The following is a 21,062-nucleotide window of genomic DNA, read 5'->3' on the forward strand; positions in this document are numbered from 1 at the left end:
TACATCTGTTTCTAGGACTTGAACATTGATGACCTTTTCTCAGGATAGGTCTTCACTAGAGATGAGTGAAGTTTTAAAAAATTCAATTTGAACGCTTCAATGAATAAAAAAAAAAAAAATCCTTCATTTTGAGTTGTCTTCACAAAACGTACTAAATCAGCTATATCCCGGTCTGCACTGTGGACCTGTAAATCAAAGGGGATCGTAGATACTAGTCACAGACAAGACTCCCGCTTAGTGAAAGGTTTGTCACAGGCCGACACGTGCTCGAGTGCCATGCTTGAGTCTCCTCCCCGCACGTTTTGCGGCTGCTAAGCAGCCAATAAACGTGCAGGTAAATACTGCCATCACTGTAATGCAAGTAGCCATGTTGGCTGCTGGCATTACAGTCATTGGCTGGCCGGAACGCGTCATTGAGTACTATATAGCACCCGATAACACGTGCTTTGATCAATCATAGTCAGGGAGAGCAGAGCGTAGGAAAGGAAAGGCAGTGTAGGGAGCGAAATTCACAGTTATTATTCGAAGAAAGCTTTTCAAAGACCCAAACGTCCTTTTAAGGACTACTGTGTGTGTGTTTGTTTTAGAGCAGCGATATATTTTTACCTGCGATAAATTGATCAGTCTCAGGGACATCCGTGCAGATAGTGCAGGGAGAGAAATTTGCTGTTTTTACTACCAAAAGCTTTTCAAAGACCCCAAAGTCCTTTTAAGGACTACTGTGTGTGTGTTTGACAGCAGCAAGATATTCTTTTTTTTATACCTAATAGTGACATATACTGCACATCATCTGCAGACTGTGTCTTTTTGCATAAATTCTAATAATCAGCGCCACATATATTGCCTATAGTGTGCGTGTAATAAACATCTGTGACATATACAGTACTCCATCCGAAAACTGTTTCTTTAGCGTAAATTCCAATAGTCTGGCCCTAATCTAGTGTCCATAGTGTGTTGTTTTCTGTGACATGTACAGTACGCCATCCGAAAACTGTTTCTTTAGGGCAAATTTAACTAATCTGGGCCTAATCTAGTGTCCATAGTGTGCAGCTTTCTGTGACATATACAGTATGCCAGTATGTAAAAAAAAAAAAAAAAGATACTGTGACAAAACTGGTAACCAGAAAAGCCTAAAGTTGACCTTCACCTCAAGAAGTGAGTGCTACACATACACAGTCATTGCATATTAGTCATTCTATACGATTTTTTATCTTTAAAGGAGTTTTCCAAGATTATAGGCCTTTTTCACCCAGTTCCCAGAGTGTATAATTCCTATGGAAAGTTCATACCTATTCCCCACTGTTTCAGTGCACTGGCACCATTTGGCAATCTTCCATAACTAGTGTATTGTTGAGTCGTTCCTCCTACCTATACCGCATTTTGCCCCAATAAAACTTAAGTGGATTTTATTGGCCACAGCAGCCATTTTATTATTAAACATAAATAACATAAATAACTTAAATAACAATCTACCCAAGGACTTACCACCCGAAGGCCTCCCCAGAACCTTACCAAAAACACCCAAATCCTGAGTATCAGATATCACAAGGAGGGTTCTTGGAGCCCCCTACACCTGACGGGTAACTGCTCCCACCCCTCATTCAAATTACCTCTAGCAGATAAAACGCCAGCTCAGAACACGGTAACAATGAACAACAACATAGGCAGTTACCCACCATACCACACTCCAGAATCCAATACCTGGGGAGTCCAAAGCCACCTTTGGCTCCCTCCCCACCATGCCAGAGCCACCATAACTACCATCTCCAAGGACCCTCACTGCTCACAACCCAAAGGGGGGTAAAACCTCACCCCCTTGCGTTCCGCCACACCCGCAAAGCCAACTCAACTCCGTCCTGTAACCCTGAGCACCACAAATCAATGCCCACTGCATTCAGGTGCACCCAATCACTTTTCCAAAATGCCTCTTCCCCTTTTTTGAGCTCCCTGTGCCGCACAACAACACCGCCATTCCTTACCACAAAATGACCCACCGCCCTATTAACTTTTATCCTTGCCTTGTTCAGCCTCTCCACCAACCTCACCTCCCTCCAATGCTTCCTCAGCACGATGTCAGACCAGATCGTAACTACCTTCGGAAACTGAGCCCAAAGCCGAAGCAAGTCAAACTTAATATCTTTTGTGAGTTCCCGAAAAGGGCGCACCCCCAAATCATTGCCCCCCACATGCAACACCAAAACCCCAGGAGGAGCATCCAACCGCACAAACCTGTGGAACTCCGGTAGCACACAGCATGCCTCTCATCCCTAATCACCTAATTACCGCCACCTCTCTTGAAAAACTCAATTGTCTTCCATCAAGTCTGACCGCTGCCCGCAACTCCCCTAGAACACGTATGAGTGGCCCATAATCCACACCAGGCAAGCAGAACCACCTGAAAAAACACAAAATCAACAATAGAAGATCCCCCCCCCAACATGCCTTAGCCCTAGCCAAGGTACTTCTTATAACCGCGCCGGCCTAACATACGGTCGGAACCGAATGGACTCCCATGGACCAAAGCGACGAATAACATTGTCCCCTAGCCACCTCCGAGCCGCCTCAGTAGACGCCCCAATACGAAAAGAATGACTCCCAAATAATGAGGGATCGCTACCCAATTTCTTTAAACAAGCACGCAAAACGGCTATAAACTGAAAACGAGACAGAAATGACCCATCCTCATGAAGTAAAAAACGGCCCATCTCCACCAATTCCCAGCACCCCAAACTCCCTAAGACACAGTACCAGGCACGCTACCGACCCCTCCACTTGAAACAAAACCACCCGACATCCCTGACCTGACTGATCAGTTTTCGACCTTCTAATAAAAAACTCAAAACTATCATAAAATAAGTCCACCTCCTCTCTTCGCAGCCCCCCGATGCGGCACCTGCTTGGACTAACCAACTTCCCAATACGTAACACCCCAAAAAAGGCTAGAGAAAACGCCAACCTTAACAACCTCATCTCTCCCACTGACACACAAACCTGCCCTAACTGACCAATCAGATCCCCTAATAAAGCAAAGGATACCGGCCGGCTCTGATCCCCCCGGTCGACGACCTCCTCCAACCTTTTAACGCCTGCAAAACCCAAAACGATTTAGCCACATCCTGCGCAGTCCAACTCCTACAACCAAACGCCAACCCTGCCATGAACTTATTCATTCTGGATACCGACCACCCCTTCTCCCTGCAGTGACCCACAAACAGCAGCAGCAAAACCCCATCATCCAGCCTGCACCCCTGAAAACGCTGCTTCCAAGCACCCCATAACTCCCATGCCTTCTCATACGCCGCCCAGGTCCCTGACAGCAATGACCCCTTCACCAGCTCGTCTACTGACCAAATGGCAGATTGCACAACTCCTGGAGGAAGCCTGTTCCTTGCTCGTCTGCCTCCGGTGCCAGCACTCGAAACCGGTCCCACTGACAAAACATCCACAATTGAGTTATTCACCCCAGGAACATGGGACTATCCAAGCATTTAAAGATAAACAATCCAAAGCCAGGTGCTGCAGCAAATACACTACCGGCGGTGATGAAGCTGAAAGGCGATTAATGGCCTCCACCACACCCAAATTGTCGCAATGGAAACGTACTTTTTCATTTTGGAAAAACTCCCCCCAAATAGCCACCACCACCACAATAGGGAAGAGCTCTAACAACACCAGATTCTTCACCCAACGCTCATCCCTCCATCGTGTCGGCCACTCCCCCATGCACCAACTACCTTGCAAATATGCCCCAAAACCATACCCCCCGCCGCGTTTTTGAACAAGTCAAGATCTGCTGCCGCCATAACGTCCACCATCCAAAATGAACGCCTATTATACCTCTCCAAAAAGGACTCCCAAACTCTCACATCATCGAGCAGCTGTTGACGGAGCTGCACAAAATGATGAGGAGCCTGGACCCCCGCTGTTGCCCGAGCCAGCCTCCTACAGAAAATCCACCCCATGGGCATAATTTGGCACGCAAAATTGAGCTTCCCCAATAATGACTGGACCTCACGCAGCCGCATTTTTTTTACATCCACACGTCGCCGCCACCACATGTCGCAAATTCTCCACCTTATCCTCTGGCAGCCTACACTCCATTGCCACCATATCAATGACTATCCCTAAAAAGCTTGATGCAGTAGTAGGGCCCTCAGGTACCTACTTAGAAAGGGCACCATCTCGTCCACACGAATTGGCATCTGCCCCTTTTCCAGTTGCATCCCCCCAACCTTTTCCTTTACGTCCCTTAAAACACCTCTGTGCTCTATGATCACCCCCCTGTCAGGCTCCGTTCAGACGTTCGTATGATTTTTACGGATCCACGGATACATGGATTGGATCCGCAAAACACATGCGGACGTCTGAATGGAGCCTTACAGGGGGGTGATCAATGACAGGCGGGTGATCACCCATATACACTCCCTGATCACCCCCTGTCATTGATCACCCCCCTGTCATTGATCACCCCCCTGTAAGGCTCTATTCAGACGTCCGTATGATTTTTACGGATCCATGGATACATGGATCGGATCCGCAAAACACATGCGGACGTCTGAATGGAGCCTTACAGGGGGGTGATCAATGACAGGCGGGTGATCACCCATATACACTCCCTGATCACCCCCTGTCATTGATCACCCGCCTGTCATTGATCACCCCCCTGTAAGGCTCCATTCAGACGTCCGCATGTGTTTTGCGGATCCGATCCATGTATCCATGGATCCGTAAAAATCATACGGATGTCTGAATGGAGCCTTACAGGGGGGGTGATCAGTGACAGGGGGGTGATCACCCTGATCACCCCCTGTCATTGATAACCCCCCTGTAAGGCTCCATTCAGACGTCCGCATGTGTTTTGCGGATCCGATCCATGTATCCATGGATCCGTAAAAATCATACGGACGTCTGAATGGAGCCTTACAGGGGGGGTGATCAGTGACAGGGGGGTGATCACCCTGATCACCCCCTGTCATTGATAACTCCCCTGTAAGGCTCCATTCAGAAGTCCGCATGTGTTTTGCGGATCCGATCCATGTATCCATGGATCCGTAAAAATCATACGGACGTCTGAATGGAGCCTTACAGGGCGGTGATCAATGACAGGGGGGTGATCCGGGAGTCTATATGGGTGATCACCCCCCCCCGTCATTGATCACCCCCCCCTGTAAGGCTCCATTCAGACATTTTTTTGGCCCAAGTTAGCGGAAATTTTTTGTTTGTTTTTGTTTTTGTTTTTTCTTACTAAGTCTCATATTCCATTAACTTGTGTCAAAAAATAAAATCTCACATGAACTCACCATACCCCTCACGGAATCCAAATGCGTAAACATTTTTAGACATTTATATTCCAGACTTCTTCACACGCTTTAGGGCCCCTAAAAAGCCAGGGCAGTATAAATACCCCACATGTGACCCCATTTCGGAAAGAAGACACCCGAAGGTATTCCGTGAGGGGCATATTGAGTCCATGAAAGATTGAAATTTTTGACCTAAGTTAGCGGAAAGTGAGACTTTGTGAGAAAAAAACAAAAAAAATCAATATCCGCTAACTTATGCAAAAAAAAAAAAATTTTGATGAACTCGCCAGGCCCCTCATTGAATACCTCGGGGTGTCTTCTTTCCAAAGTGGGGTCACATGTGGGGTATTTATACTGCCCTGGCTTTTTAGGGGCCCGAAAGTGTGAGAAGAAGTCTGGGATCCAAATGTCTAAAAATGCCCTCCTAAAAGGAATTTGGGCACCTTTGCGCATATAGGCTGCAAAAAAGTGTCACACATCTGGTATCGCCGTACTCAGGAGAAGTTGGGCAATGTGTTTTGGGGTGTCATTTTACATATACCCATGCTGGGTGAGAAAAATATCTTGGTCAAATGCCAACTTTGTATAAAAAAATGGGAAAAGTTATCTTTTGCCAAGATATTTCTCTCACCCAGCATGGTTATATGTAAAATGACACCCCAAAACACATTCCCCAACTTCTCCTGAGTACGGCGATACCAGATGTGTGACACTTTTTTGCAGCCAAGGTGGGCAAAGGGGCACATATTCCAAAGAGCACCTTTCGGATTTCACAGGCCATTTTTTACAGATTTTGATTGCAAGGTACTTCTTACACATTTGGGCCCCTAAATTGCCAGGGCAGTATAACTACGCCACAAGTGACCCCATTTTGGAAAGAAGACACCCTAAGGTATTCCGTGAGGGGCACGGCGAGTTCCTAGAATTTTTTATTTTTTGTCGCAAGTTAGCGGAAAATGATGATTTTTCTTTTTTTTTCTTTTTTCCTTACAAAGTCTCATATTCCACTAACTTGCGACAAAAAATAAAAAATTCTAGGAACTCGCCGTGCCCCTCACGGAATACCTTGGGGTGTCTTCTTTCCAAAATGGGGTCACTTGTGGCGTAGTTATACTGCCCTGGCAATTTAGGGGCCCAAATGTGTAAGAAGTACCTTGCAATCAAAATGTGCAAAAAATGGCCTGCGAAATCCGAAAGGTGCACTTTGGAATATGTGCCCCTTTGCCCACCTTGGCTGCAAAAAAGTGTCACACATCTGGTATTGCCGTACTCAGGAGAAGTTGGGGAATGTGTTTTGGGGTGTCATTTTACATATACCCATGCTGGGTGAGAAAAATATCTTGGTCAAATGCCAACTTTGTATAAAAAAATTGGAAAAGTTGTCTTTTGCCAAGATATTTCTCTCACCCAGCATGGGTATATGTAAAATGACACCCCAAAACACATTCCCCAACTTCTCCTGAGTACGGCGATACCAGATGTGTGACACTTTTTTGCAGCCAAGGTGGGCAAAGGGGCACATATTCCAAAGTGCACCTTTCGGATTTCACCGGTAATTTTTTACACATTTTGATTGCAAAGTTCTTCTCACACATTTGGGCCCCTAAATTGCCAGGGCAGTATAACTACCCCACAAGTGACCCCATTTTGGAAAGAAGACACCCCAAGGTATTCCGTGAGGGGCATGGTGAGTTCCTAGAAACTTTTATTTTTTGTCGCAAGTTAGTGGAATATGAGACTTTGTAAGAAAAAAATAAAAAGAAAAAATCATCATCATTTTCCGCTAACTTGTGACAAAAAATAAAAAGTTCTATGAACTCACTATGCCCATCAGCGAATACCTTAGGGTGTCTACTTTCCGAAATGGGGTCATTTGTGGGGTTTTTCTACTGTTTGGGCATTATAGAACCTCAGGAAACATGACAGGTGCTCAGAAAGTCAGAGCTGCTTCAAAAAGCGGAAATTCACATTTTTGTACCATAGTTTGTAAATGCTATAACTTGTACCCAAACCATTTTTTTTTTTTGCCCAAACATTTTTTTTTTATCAAAGACATGTAGAACTATAAATTTAGCGAAAAATTTATATATGAATGTCGTTTTTTTTGCAAAATTTTACAGCTTAAAGTGAAAAATGTCATTTATTTGCAAAAAAATCGTTACATTTCGATTAATAACAAAAAAAGTAAAAATGTCAGCAGCAATAAAATACCACCAAATGAAAGCTCTATTAGTGAGAAGAAAAGGAGGTAAAATTCTTTTGGGTGGTAAGTTGCATAACCGAGCGATAAACGGTGAAAGTAGTGTAGTGCCGAAGTGTAAAAAGTGCTCTGGTCATGAAGGGGGTTTCAGCTAGCGGGGCTGAAGTGGTTAACCCCATTTCATACCACATACTCATTTTACTCCCTCCAAACCTAGTCATGCCATGCCTTCCCCCAGGCTTTCAGCCCAAGGTCCGGCCTGTACTGTCCCCAATCTTTTTACTTGCAGCAAAAGTTTAAAAAAAAACCTGGGCCTGGGTGAAAGAATACAGCAGAGACGAACAGGTGAGCTTCAGTTTTTCAACAGGCACTACAAACTCCAGGGTCTGGAATAATTCTGGAAAACCATTTTAAGTCTAGAATGATCTAATAAATCATTCTACACTAACCCCAATCACAGGTGAGCTATAAAACAGAACACATTCACAACCTTGAAGCTTCTGTTCTACATGTAACAAGCTGCAGATAAGGTGCAGGGCAGGGATGATGGGAGTGGTGGTTGTAGCCATGAGGGTGGTAGCTGTACTCATAGTTCATGGTGGCAATCTTCCTCCTGACAATGCAGTGCCTTAAGAGCACACTTTTTCTACTCTTGAGGCAAACCCTGGTACTGGTGCTTCTGCCTGGTGTTAGTTGGGGTGTCCTTGATGGTGAGTAGTTGTCATGGTGCATGGCAGGAGGGCAGATGCAGAGCTGGCGACAGGTTGAGACAATAACAAGGCTCATTGGTGTCACGGCCTTTGGTGTGTTTTGTGACATTTTCCTTCACTTGGTTGCCCGTGGCAACGTGTGGTGTTGTGTGCATGTGGTGGCAGTGTCTCAGCCATATGGCTGGTCCCCAGGACATGGTTGCCACGCATGCCATTGCCCGCGGCAACAGGTGAAGTGTGTATTTATGTGTGTACTTCCCCTTTAAGTGGCCGTCTTCCCTTGCCTTGTGTTGGAAGGGTTAACCCCCTTCTGTGTGTGTGATCACCTGGTGTGTCTGAGTGTGGGTGTGGCTACTTTGGGATATAAAGCCTCTGCTGTTTTCAGTTAGCTGAGGGGTTCTTCAGCCATGGTTGCTGGAGACATCCTCCTGTTATACCATCTGCCAGTGGGGGCCACCCTTGTGGTCATAAGCTTTATGTATGGTGTTAAGTAGATGTTTCTTTGGTCTTTATTTATTGCAGCATATGGTTTCCTGGTTTCCCGTGTGATGTGTGTTGTGTGCTGTGTCTCTTGTGTTGTTGTGGACAGCAGCACTTATACATGGGTTCCAGGCTCTGTGTCGGTGGCAGGTAGGTGTGGTACTAGTCTCACTTACCTGCCATTGCCATATGTCTGTTTCTGTTTCCCCTGTATTTATAGCTTGGCCAGTGAGACTCCTGTTCGTCCGTATCTAGGAGGAACAGGTAGTCTTACCCAGCTCCTAGTTCAGGGCCACCCTGAGGGCTAGCAGGAATATCAGGTTCCGGAGTATGAGCCCTCCTACCATAAGGGTCGGCTCATACAGGCTAGGAGACAGGGTCAAAATTAGGGATTGTTAGGAGGTGACCTGCTCCCTGATTCCTGTCCTGGCCATGCTCTGACCATCCATCTGCTGATACCGCACGGCTGAGGGTTTTCCCCATCCTCAGCCGTGACAATTGGTTCCAGTAAATAAACAAATGTTTTACTGGATGGATGATGGGAGCAGTAGTACATATAGCAGTAAAAGACACAGTTTCTAAGTATATAACAGTGGTGTATGAGCAGCGCTTTGTAAGAGCAGCAATAATGATAGTAGTAGTCCCTGACACTCCTTCTAAGGACACTTTGCAGTTTCATCAAACAACCAAAGATGTGCTATTTTGTCCTTGTTAACCTTTTCTGCAGTTTCTAGCTTAGGGTGCAGAATTTAGATGTGGATGGCCGCTGGTTCATCTCAAAATGTGGTAGGCGCCTAAGCAATATATACTTTCCACAACAGCAAAGTCTCAATTCCATAGACAAACGAATACCTTGCTGCCTGAAGCTTGTATGGCCTGGTTGGTTTTGTTCTGCTCTCTTTTATTCTGCCACAGATGTACATTAGAGAAGTCTCTGACTGGTTGTGAGTGGTAATCTCTGTACAAGCAATGATAGACAGCTGAACTCACTAATATCCCTAGGTCGTCGTACCAGTTGCATGTGAAGCTCCAGTGAGGAGAATACAATGGAAATGCCTTGGTAATTTATTGAGTTTACCTTGAGGAAGACATATAGAGGACATTATAGTAGATTAGAGGATATTAGAGGTCAAAATAAAATGCTCTCACCAGCTCTGAGTCTGCTGAAGAAAAGACAGACACAGGACCAGCACAAACAGGATATGATGTCACTGAAAGGGAGGAGTAGACAGAGAGCAAAGGCAATGGGATTTACATAATACATTCAAGAAACCTATAACAAGAATGACCACAGGGTGGCAGCATTACATAACATGGTAATAATATGATAACACAAATACAGCAATTTATCTCAAATGGAAAAAATAAATGCTGGAACAGCACACTTCCCGTCTGAAATCCTAGGATTTCACACTATATGCAAAACATGAATGTCCATATGATATTTAATGGAAATACTGGAACCTGAAAGACAAAAAGCAATAAAGAAAACACAGTAATGGGTGGACAGGAACAGTCCAATGTCTGGAATTTTAGGAATAGTCCGGAGATGGACGACTAAATGGAAGAAAAGTTCTTACAAGGTTCCTCAATGTAGAAGAAATCCTTTCTCAACGGGTAAGAGAAGAACAATCTCAGATGCAGGCCTGATGAAGGACTTGGGATCGCCTTATTTTGCGATGGTCACTCCCACCTTACGGACCTTGCCATCTTCACTGGCCAAGATTTTTGATATGAGACCCATGGGCCAGCAATTTCTTTCCACCTTCTGGTCTTTCATGATCTCCTGTTTGTAAGTTTGGCTTGACCTGCTGTCACTTCCTTCATCCTTGAAGAAGGGTTAAGTACTTCTTTTTCCACCAGCTCCAGATGTTGAACATGTTTCCACCGTTTCTGATATAGGTTACCAGAAAAAGACTCTAGCAGTGATGAGCGGCAGGGGCAAATATTGGGCAAATATTCATCATATATTTGCGAATTCGAGAATTTCCAATTATCATCTTGATTGCAAAAATTGGCAATGTAATATGCGTGTATCACTGTTGCCACATTTTTCAAGCTGGTAGAAGTTTCCTGCGACTGGAGAAAATGGTTGGCGCAGCAGAACATTACAATAGCTTTATATGCAGATAGAGTGCTTCAATATATTTGCGATTGCGCAAATCAGCAATTAATGATGCGCATATTTTTAATCACTGTGCACAACTTCACATTTTAGCAGGTCTAACTACATATTACTGATTGGTGCACTAAGTATTGTTGTGAACTTGTGACATCACAGCACTATGTCTGTAGCATGTATGTACGGACAGCAGAACCTATCAGCTACACTATATCACGATCTAACCTACACTGACTATCTCCCACTAACTATCTGTATTATATATATATATATAATCTAACTACTGTAACTAACTATCCAATGTAATGACTCAGCAAAACACAGAGCACAGCAATTACACTGCTGTCTCTCTCAGAACGCCATAAAACTACAGAAAATGACTGCTGGGGAGGTTCCTATACTGTAAGGGGTAGGAAACTTTCCTATTGGTTGCTGGGGATGCTGCTAAGCTCAGACAAAGACATTGCAGCCTTCTCATTGGCCCACAAGCAAGGGAGGTTACTGAGGAAAACAAAATCTAGAATATTCGCAAATACGAATATATAGCACTATATTGTAAATCTTCGCAAATTCTCGAAGTGGAGATATTTGCGCTTAAAATTCATGATTCGAATATTCACGCCCAACACTATGGATAGGGAACAGATCCAAACTTCTGAGTGAGAAGAGTTGCTGGAGTGAGAATGGCAGGGGATTCTGGGTCCATAGATACAGGTACAACAGCCCTTGCGTTGACGACAGCAGATACCTTAGCTAGGAAGGTGGTCAGTCTCATGGGTGAACCTTAAGAAGTTTGAGTCCATTAGCATACAGTCCAATATTTTGCGGGTGATGCCTATCATTCTATCCCATGAACTGCCCATATAAGAGGCATGAGGGGGGTTAAAGATCCATGTACAATTGTTGCCCAAGTAGTCTTGAACTGGCTTAGAGTCAATTAGCAATTCTCGGCTGCCATCTGGAGAAGAGTTCAAAGCGGTGACAGCCCAAGCCAGACCTTCTTTCAGACTTGGTGACAAGGGTACTAACTTCAGGACGAATCTCTGGACCTTCATCAGGGTCTTGGAGACTGAAGACTTCTTGAGTAGAAGTTTCTTTACTCTGGTTCAGCAAAAACGCCAAACCTGTTAACCAAGATGAATGTGCAGAGACTCTACCAGATGCTGGTCTGGTGGCGCAATCCGCGGGATTGAGATGAGATGGAACATAGTGCCACTGTTCAGGTTTAGAGGACCTTCTAATCCTTTCAATGCGGTTACTGACATAGACGTAGAAGCATTTCGACTGGTTGTATATATAACCCAGAACAACCTTACTGTCTGTGTAAAATTGAACGTCATCCACATGAATATCTAGCTCACGCTGTATAAAGTCTGCAATCTCTGCAGCTAGTTCTGTCCCACAAAGTTCGAGCCTAGGAATGGTGTGCTCAGGTTTTGGAGCTAATTTTGCCTTTCCCAACATAAATCCAACATGAGCTTCATTGCAATAGTCTATTACCTTCAAATAAGCAACAGCTGCAATAACTTCAGTAGATGCATCTGAGAAGATGTGGATTTCTTTCCTCCGAGTTGTTGTAAGGGACGTTGGAGTGTAGCATCGTGGTATGTGAATCCTGTCTAATGCATGCAGGCATTCCTTCCAAAACTCCCACTTTTGCTGTTTGTCAGAGGGCTGTGGAGAATCCCAGTCCAAAATAGACTCTGAAAGCTGTCTTAACAGGAATTTTCCTTGTACAGTCAAAGGTGCTACAAATCCCAGGGGATCATATAGGCTGTTCACCACTGAGAGAACTCCCCGTTTAGGAAATTGTTTATCTGCACAGCTAACTTGAAACCCAAGGGATTAATTTGATAACTCCCACCTTAAACCCAGACTTCTCTGTACTGGTGGATTGTCTATCCCTAGATTCAATTCTCTGAATTCTGTGGTATGATCACTGGGCTGGAAGGCTTTCATTACAGCAGCACAGTTATAGGCGATTTTATGTAACCTCAGACAAGATTTTGAAAGCATACCTTGTGTCTTTTTGAGCAGATCTATGGCTTCCTCCGCTATGGGCAAGGATTTGAGTGCGTTGTCCACGTAAAGTCTCTTTCAACAAAGTTTCGGGCATCTTCTCTAAAATCTGACTCACCATCAGAGGCAGCCCTACGTAGGCCATATGTAGCAACAGCAGGTGAAGGACTGTTACCGAACACATGCACCTTCATGCAGTATTTAACAATTTCCTTGCTGGTGTCATTGTCTCTGTGCCAAAGAAACCTGAGATAATTTCTGTGGTCTTGCCGTAGAATAAAGCAGTGGAACATTTGTTCAATGTCTGCAGTAATGGCAAATGGCTCTTTTCTGAATCTCATAAGTACTACTACCAGATTATTGGTAAGGTTTGGACAGGTAAGAAGGATATCGTTCAGAGATATGCCGTTATGTTTGGCACTTGAGTCAAATACCACTCTTATCTGGTTTGGTTTTCGTGGGTGATATACTCCAAAGAAGGGAAGGTACCAACATTCTTCAAAGGTGGAGTCGGCTCTGCATGGTCATTGTGAAATATTTTTTCCATGAAGACCACAAAATGATTTTTCATTTCAGGTTTGTTTTTTAACGTACGTTACAAGGAGATGAATCTGGATAGTGCCTGTTCCCGGTTGTCAGGAAGTCTGGCTCTTACAGCACGGAAAGGTAAAGGTGCAACCCAGTAGTTAGATGCATCTTTGAAGAATCCATTGTCCATTATTTTAATAAACTCTTGGTCATCCATGGACAAGGCCAATTTGTTGTCTTCTGGTGTTGTACAAAACACTGATCTTCCTAAGTTGTCATAAAGGGTAGGAATGATATCTGGTGCCTTAAGGAGGTTAAAAAGCTTTTTCTTTACCTCATAATGATGAACACATGGCCTAAACTGAGTTGTGCGACCATTTTTGACCACAAAAGTTTTGAAGGAGTTCACTTGAGATGATTTTTGGCTCTTACCTATACATACATCGCCCACAATCACCCAGCCTAAGTCGAGTCTCTGTGCATATGGGGCATTGTCAGGACCGTTGCATTGTTGCTGCACCTTGTGAACTCTCAGAATGTCTCTCCCGAGCAAGAGTAGGACGTCAGCATTCATGTCCATGGGAGGAATCTTACTAGCTAGATGTTTCAAGTGGAAATGATGGTATGCAGCTTCCGGAGTAGGAATTTCATCTCTTTTATCAGGTATCTGCTCGCATTCAATTAACGTTGGCAAGGGTATATGAACATTCTCTTTAATGGAGGAGATAAGGTATCCAGTAGCTCTTCTGCCATAAGTCTCTTTGTTCATCTATAATGGCGTACATTCTGGTGGCCTTTTCAGATTGCCCTTCTGTGTAGACGTTGACCAAACACACTTTTGCACAGCATTTGGTACCAGTCTCTTTGCCACATATTTCCATACAGGAAGATGAGACAGTTGTTGTAGCTAGCTCTTGAGCCGGTAGCTCCCCGCCATGAAGTACAATGGCATTGGTTGCGGCTTGAGTGCGTTGTCTTGAGGCAAAGTAGGATGCATTGATGTAACATACCTGTCACTGCTACATTCTGCACACTTAATGATAGCTTTACAGTCTTTTGCCATATGATTTGATGAGGCACAACACTTATAACACACTTCAAGCTCTCTTAGTGCCTCTCTGCATTCTTGCAAAATCTTTGCCCTGGGCCCAAGACATTCTTTTAAAGGATGAGGTCTTTTGTGGATAGGGCACAGGCTCCCTTTCTTTAAGGACGGGGGTGTCCTTCCTAGTAGTGGAGGTTGCAATAAGTGGGACTTTTTCTTCCTAACGGATACTGTTACCCTTAAGTCTCTACGTTAACTTGTTGTGTTGTCATACCTTCTGTGAAGTCAAAGCTGGGATCATTCTTCTTCCGAGCTTGGTCACTGATGAATCTGGAAAAATAAGAGAAAGAGGGAAAAGACACATTGTGTTCTCTCTTGTATCTGGAGCCCTGGTCTGCCCATGGTTAGCACTCCCACTGTTAACTCAAATTTCTTAACTCATTTCATTATCTTGAGACAAAAGCCATTAAAAAGCAACTGAAGGTGTTTGCTTAAATTAGATAACATAACTCAGAAATCTCAGAAAAAAGGAGTGCTAACCATGTTACATCGTTACCTCCCGGAACGAAAGGTTTTGGAAGATGAAAGCGTATATTTGGTTGAAGTTGAACGATGGGATTTCACATCTTGCAAGTGTGCGATGCAGAGTTCTGTCTTGCTCTTAGTGTCTTGTACTAAGGCACCCTTCTCTTGGATGAGATTCTTTCTCTGTCTCAACTCTTCTGAAGCATCATCAAAATCGGATTTGTTAAGAAAGGTGATGTACTTTGCAGACAGTCACTGATAGCCGACATAGGCGTTAGTTAAATGATTCAACGTGTGGTTAACTTTGGTGCATCATTGTTATAGCGTGAAAGAGCTGCTATATAGTGTTCAGTTCTTTGACATAAATGATTTAAATTGTCACTGATCTCTTCTTTGATTGCCTCAAAGTTCTCTCTAATCTTTTGTGTTGGTTTGATAACATAGACTCTGCTTCCTGTATATCTGAGTTTTTTGAAGCAGGGTGAGTTTCCGTATATTCAGTGAGCGAGAAATCCACGGATCCTCTTGTGGACATGTTATTCCTGTTTAAGTGGCACTGTCTCTTTAAGAAAGGATTTCAGCTTACTCACAGTGCTTATGAAGCCACGTGCATGTAAGACGGCGGACAGCTCTGAGCTTGTTTGCAGACTGCATATAGACATGCAAAGACTGTAGATTTAGGCTTCGTTTAGACTATTCTGCCACAGATGTACATTAGAGAAGTCTCCGACTGGATGTGAGTGGTAATCTTTGTACAAGAAATGGTAGACAGCTGAACTCACTAATATCACTAGGTCGTGGTACCAGTTGCATGTGAAGCTCCAGTGAGGAGAATACAGTGGAGATGCTTAGGTCATTTATTGAATTTACCTTGAGCAAAGACACATGGAGGACATTAGAGGATATTAGAGGATATTATTGGTCAAAATGAAATGCTCTTACCAGCTCTGAGTCTGCTGCAGCAAAGAAAGACACAGGACCAGCACAAACAGGATATGATGTCACTGAAAGGGAGGAGTAGACAGAGAGCAAAGGCAATAGTATTTACATAATACATTCAGGAAACCTACGACAAGAATGACCACAGGGTGGCAGCATTACATAACATGGTAATGATATGATAACACAAATACAGCAATTTATCTCAAATGGAAGAAATAAATGCTGGAACAACAATCAGGGTTACTCTGATGGTAGACGTACTTCCCTGGCAGTTCTCTCAGTGACAGAGGTTTTCTGATCTTGGTCCTAGCTCTCAAGACATGTTGGTGTTCTTCCTTGCAATGCTCACCTAGTCTCATCCGGTAACTAGCCAGAGGGAGGGCTAAGTCCATCACCCTGGTAACCTGAACAGTCTGCCAGTGTTACCCATCTGTGGCCCATACATGGCTATGAGAGTACATAATACATAAAGAAATAAGTACTTTGACAATAAATTACAACATTTATTTCACTCAATAACAACAAGTCAACTCTTTTTGTAGGAACCAATCCTTTTGAAGTTATCCTCTGGGGCACTGCATACACAACAATGAAGATTTGTCATTAGAATGGGTTAAAAAGAAAAGGTCCTGCCCTAACTTTTGCAAAGTTTGAGAATGCATTGTGGGAAGGAAGAAAAAAATCGTCAGTTTCTAAGAGTTTTAAAACTGCTAATCCAAATAGTGATGACAGTGAGGATAGATTGCCTTCACTCTACAAGATTGGGCATTTTGTCCTATTTTTTTTTTTTTATAGTATTGTACAATATTTATAGCTTCTACGTTAGAGCTATTTGCCTTGCAACGCAAACCAATTATAGCTTGTACAGTGAAGTTGTGGTTTCCTTGTTGTAATTTTAGTCAGTTAAATATGGTGCTGTCTAATTGTCTACATAAAACTTATGGTGAATGAAGATTATACCCCTCCAGCAACCTTGCTAAAATCCTCTTTCTATACGCTCTATAGCAGCTACTGTATATTGTATAATTACACTCTGCCAATGCATTACCTCGCTTCATGTCCCAGCCCTCAACAATCTTTAAAGGGAGACTAACATCAGTTTTATGACAAATTAGCAGTCTATGTGAATATTTTATCTATCTATCTAAAAATAGTAAAGCAGGCAGGACTCTCAAAAGTGAAAAAATGAAAAGTTTATTCACCCATACAGGACGCAACGTTTCGGCTCCTCACTGGAGCCTTTCTCGAACAACTAGTGATAGTGCAAGTGCATAACATAATCAATCAATGATCATCAATGTACAGATAAATATTGGTGTGGATCACGAATATTTGATTGCGAATATTAATCACGAATATCGGCACGCGAATATTTAGAATATAGTGAAATATATTCGTAGTTTTGAATATTCTAGATTTTTTTCATCAGTAATCTCCCTTCTTGCTTGTGGGCCAATGAGAAGGCTGCACTGTCTTTGTCTGAGCTTAGCAACATACCTAGCACCCCTACTATATAAGAACCTCCCCAGCAGCAATTTTCTACAGTTTTCTCAGAGAGACAGCAGTGTCATTGCTGTGCTCTGTGCTTTCCACACTACAGTAGATAGATAGTTAGATAACTTACATATATAATACAGATTGTCAGTGTAGGTTATATCCTGATATAGCTGTTGCAGTGCAGGGTGTTAGGTAGTGTGATAGGTTCTGCTGTCCATACATACATGCAGACCTGCTGAAATGTGAAGTTTCACGTATTGCACCAAAATATTTGCATCGTTAGTGCCAATTTGCGCAATCGCGAATATATTGGAGCACTCTAACTGCATATAAAGCCATTTTTAATGTTCTGCCGTGCCAACCATTTTCTCCAGTCTCAGGAAACTTCTAGCAGCTTGGAAAATGTAGCAAAAGTGACCCACGCCTGTATTTCACGCGCATTACGCGAATATTACATTGCCGATTTATCGTGATCAAGAAAATAATCTCGAATTTGCGAATATATGACGAATATTCGCCCGATATTCGTGAAATAACACAAATTTGAATACAGCCACTGCCGCTCATCACGACTAAATACAGAATAAAATGCTAAAGTAGTGCAGAAATTGTCATCAATAGATCATAATTTTACCCAGTAGTGACATGCATGATTGTGAAAATGTGAAATTGTTATCAACAAACATATAAGTGTAAAATACGTTTAATTGCCCAATTACTAAAATGTTGTACACATGAATAAAACGTGTGTATAGTGTCCAGAGGGAGGTGACTCACCAGGGGTAGGCCAGTAATAAAAGAAGGGCGCCATACTATGGCATCCACTACCAGGAACCACGTCAGTCCCTAGGTACTAAGAGGAAGCGAAGTGGACCTCAGCAAGCCATAGCCAATGTACAAGGGTTGCTAGAAGACCATAGCTAGAACGGGTAAATGATGCAGATGTGTGACATGCGCACTTGAGTTCCAATAATTAGTTCTAAAGGTTTTGGAATCAATAAAATGACAACAGTGCCCAAATGTATGCACCTGCCTAATTTTGTTTAAACAATTATAGCACACTTTCTGTAAATCCAATAAACTTCATTTCACTTCTCAAATATCACTGTGTGTCTCCTGTATGATATATTTACCTGACATTTTTTTATCGTAACAACCAAAGATTTATACAGGAAAATCATGATGATTAACAAGGTTGCCCAAACTTTCGCATCCCACTGTAGAGCTGGTATAAGTTATACATCTTGTATATAGTGATATGGACCATGCTGGTATAACCTGGGTATCGCCTGTAAATAATTATATATGTACAGCTGGTATAAGTTATACTTCTTCTTGTATATAGTGATATGGAGCATGCTGGTATAACCTGGTATCTCCTTATATGATTATATATGTACAGCTGGTATATGTTATACATCGTAATATACCAGAAGATGTATACATTATACCAGGCCAGCTCACATATAATAATATACAGAACATACCAAGGCCAGTTAGTAACTATTACCTGGGCTTGCTCAGGCTGAAAGCTGCTGAATCGACCTGCTGAAAGTCAGTGGCAACTGGCAAGGCTGAATACTGGAGGCTGGCTGGGCTCAGTGTGGGCTTTGGCTGGCTGAATGAGCACTGCTCCTGGGACTGGCTCAGTCTGTCAGAAATGTCTGGCAGAGAGAGAGAACGAGGCGAGGTGAGTGACTGTAGTATAGAGTTAGACTACTGGGCAAGTGGGCAGTGGCAGACTAGCAGTGGCTCCCGCGCTCCTCTGTTCATAACTTCCTGCCGGACCTGCAGCGCTAATAACTTTGTGACATCACATAAGCGCACAATGTGATCCGGACATGCTGCCAGGCCCAGCCCCCTGCCATTGGTACTTAAAGTGACCATGCCTGAGACGGACCCGCCGTCCCATCATCCATCAACAACAAAAAAGGGGGACTTCTGGCCATCCGTCCTGGCCTTGCACTAGACCAGAAGTCTAAAAAACGGACTGATAGGGCCTAAAACCGGACGTCTGGCAGCAGTGGCAGAGAGACTGAGGCCAGCAGCAGCCATTTCAGTCAGATTAGAGCCAAAGCTGCAGAGTGACTGTAATCTGACTAAAGTGGCTACTGCTGGCCTCAGTGAGTCTCTCTGCCACTGCAGATAGACCTCATATCAGCCAACTCAGCCCCCATCAGACCTCAGATCAGCCCACTCAGCCCCCCATCAGACCCCCAATCAGCCCGCTCAGCCCCATCAGACCTCAGATCAGCCCACAGACCCCATCAGACCTCATATCAGCCAACTCAGCCCTCATCAGTCCTCAGATCAGCCCAGACCCCCACCCAGCCCCCATCAGACCTCAGATCAGCCCACTCAGCCCCCCATCAGACCCCCAATCAGCCCCCTCAGCCCCCATCAGGCCTCAGATCAGCCCACAGACCCCCATCAGACCTCATATCAGCCCACTCAGCACCCATCAGTCCTGAATCAGCCCAAAGACCCCCACTCAGCCCCCATCAGACCTCAGATCAGCCCAAAGACCCCCATCAGACCTCACATCAGCCCAGAAAAAAAATTTGACCCCCAATCAGCCCAATCAGACCTCAGATCAACCCAAAGACCCCCACTCAGCCCCCATCAGACCTCAGATCAGGCCATAGAAGACAGTAAGCTATAGCCTTTGTACATAGAAAATAATGTTTTTTCTATGCTAAGATAACATTATTGGCGTCTTTATAATCATATATTGTGCCTGTGAATAAAGTAGAAATATTTATATCAGCTTTCTGAGAACATCTTAATGTGGTAAAGCTATCGTACATAATGTATATAATATGTAGATTTTGAGACACAGCTCAAGTGGAGGGGGAGTGTGCAGAGCACAGGGGTGTTGCAAAGCAGTGCTCAAAGGATTCAGTCCCACCCCTTGGTGCTCAAACTTGCTCATTTGCATGTTAATAGAAACACAGATATCGCTGTGGCTATTTAGCATATATGCAAAAGAAATGTAGCATTTTAATCGGCATAATGAGCCCTACCAGGCAATAGGCTGGTTTAATAGGGGTGATCATGCTGACAGAGCCTCTTTAAGGTAGTTTAAAAAAAAACTAATTAAACATGTCTCCCAACATGGACTTCTCATACACAATCCCATTTAATATAACAATGCTTGGCATAACGTTCAAAAGTTCTGTCACAATCTGTATGGCACTGGATGCAGCTCAGCTTAAGTGGTTTAGTCTCAATTACGGCTAATATTGTCCCTCTCTGTTATCTGCTGGGGAAAAGTGCATCCAATGTTTTTCTATTGCATCGGTTCACAGTGAAATTAGGCACAGTTTACATGAACAGATGCCAAAGCAGCAATATGTATATGACACCTGGGTTTTGGCTTCTCACTTCACATAGCAGCAGGGTCTAGATCCGTGCCAGCTCTTCACCCACTCATTTATCACACCGCCTCTTTGCTCCACCAACATCCTACTACAGAAAAAAGTAAGAATACAGCAAGTTGACAAGCACAAATCTGCAGATTATATTTATATCAGTAAGGCTACATTCACACGACCGTATGTGTTTTGCGGTCTGTATATTGCAGATCCGCAAAAAAAAAAAACGGATGACGTTCCATATGGCATCTGTTTTTTTTGAGGATCCGTTTTTTTTGCGGATGCATTGTAATAATGCCTATCCTTGTCCGCAAACTAGA

The sequence above is a fragment of the Bufo gargarizans genome, chromosome 4, assembly GCF_014858855.1.
Source record: "Bufo gargarizans isolate SCDJY-AF-19 chromosome 4, ASM1485885v1, whole genome shotgun sequence".
Taxonomy (NCBI): domain Eukaryota; kingdom Metazoa; phylum Chordata; class Amphibia; order Anura; family Bufonidae; genus Bufo; species Bufo gargarizans.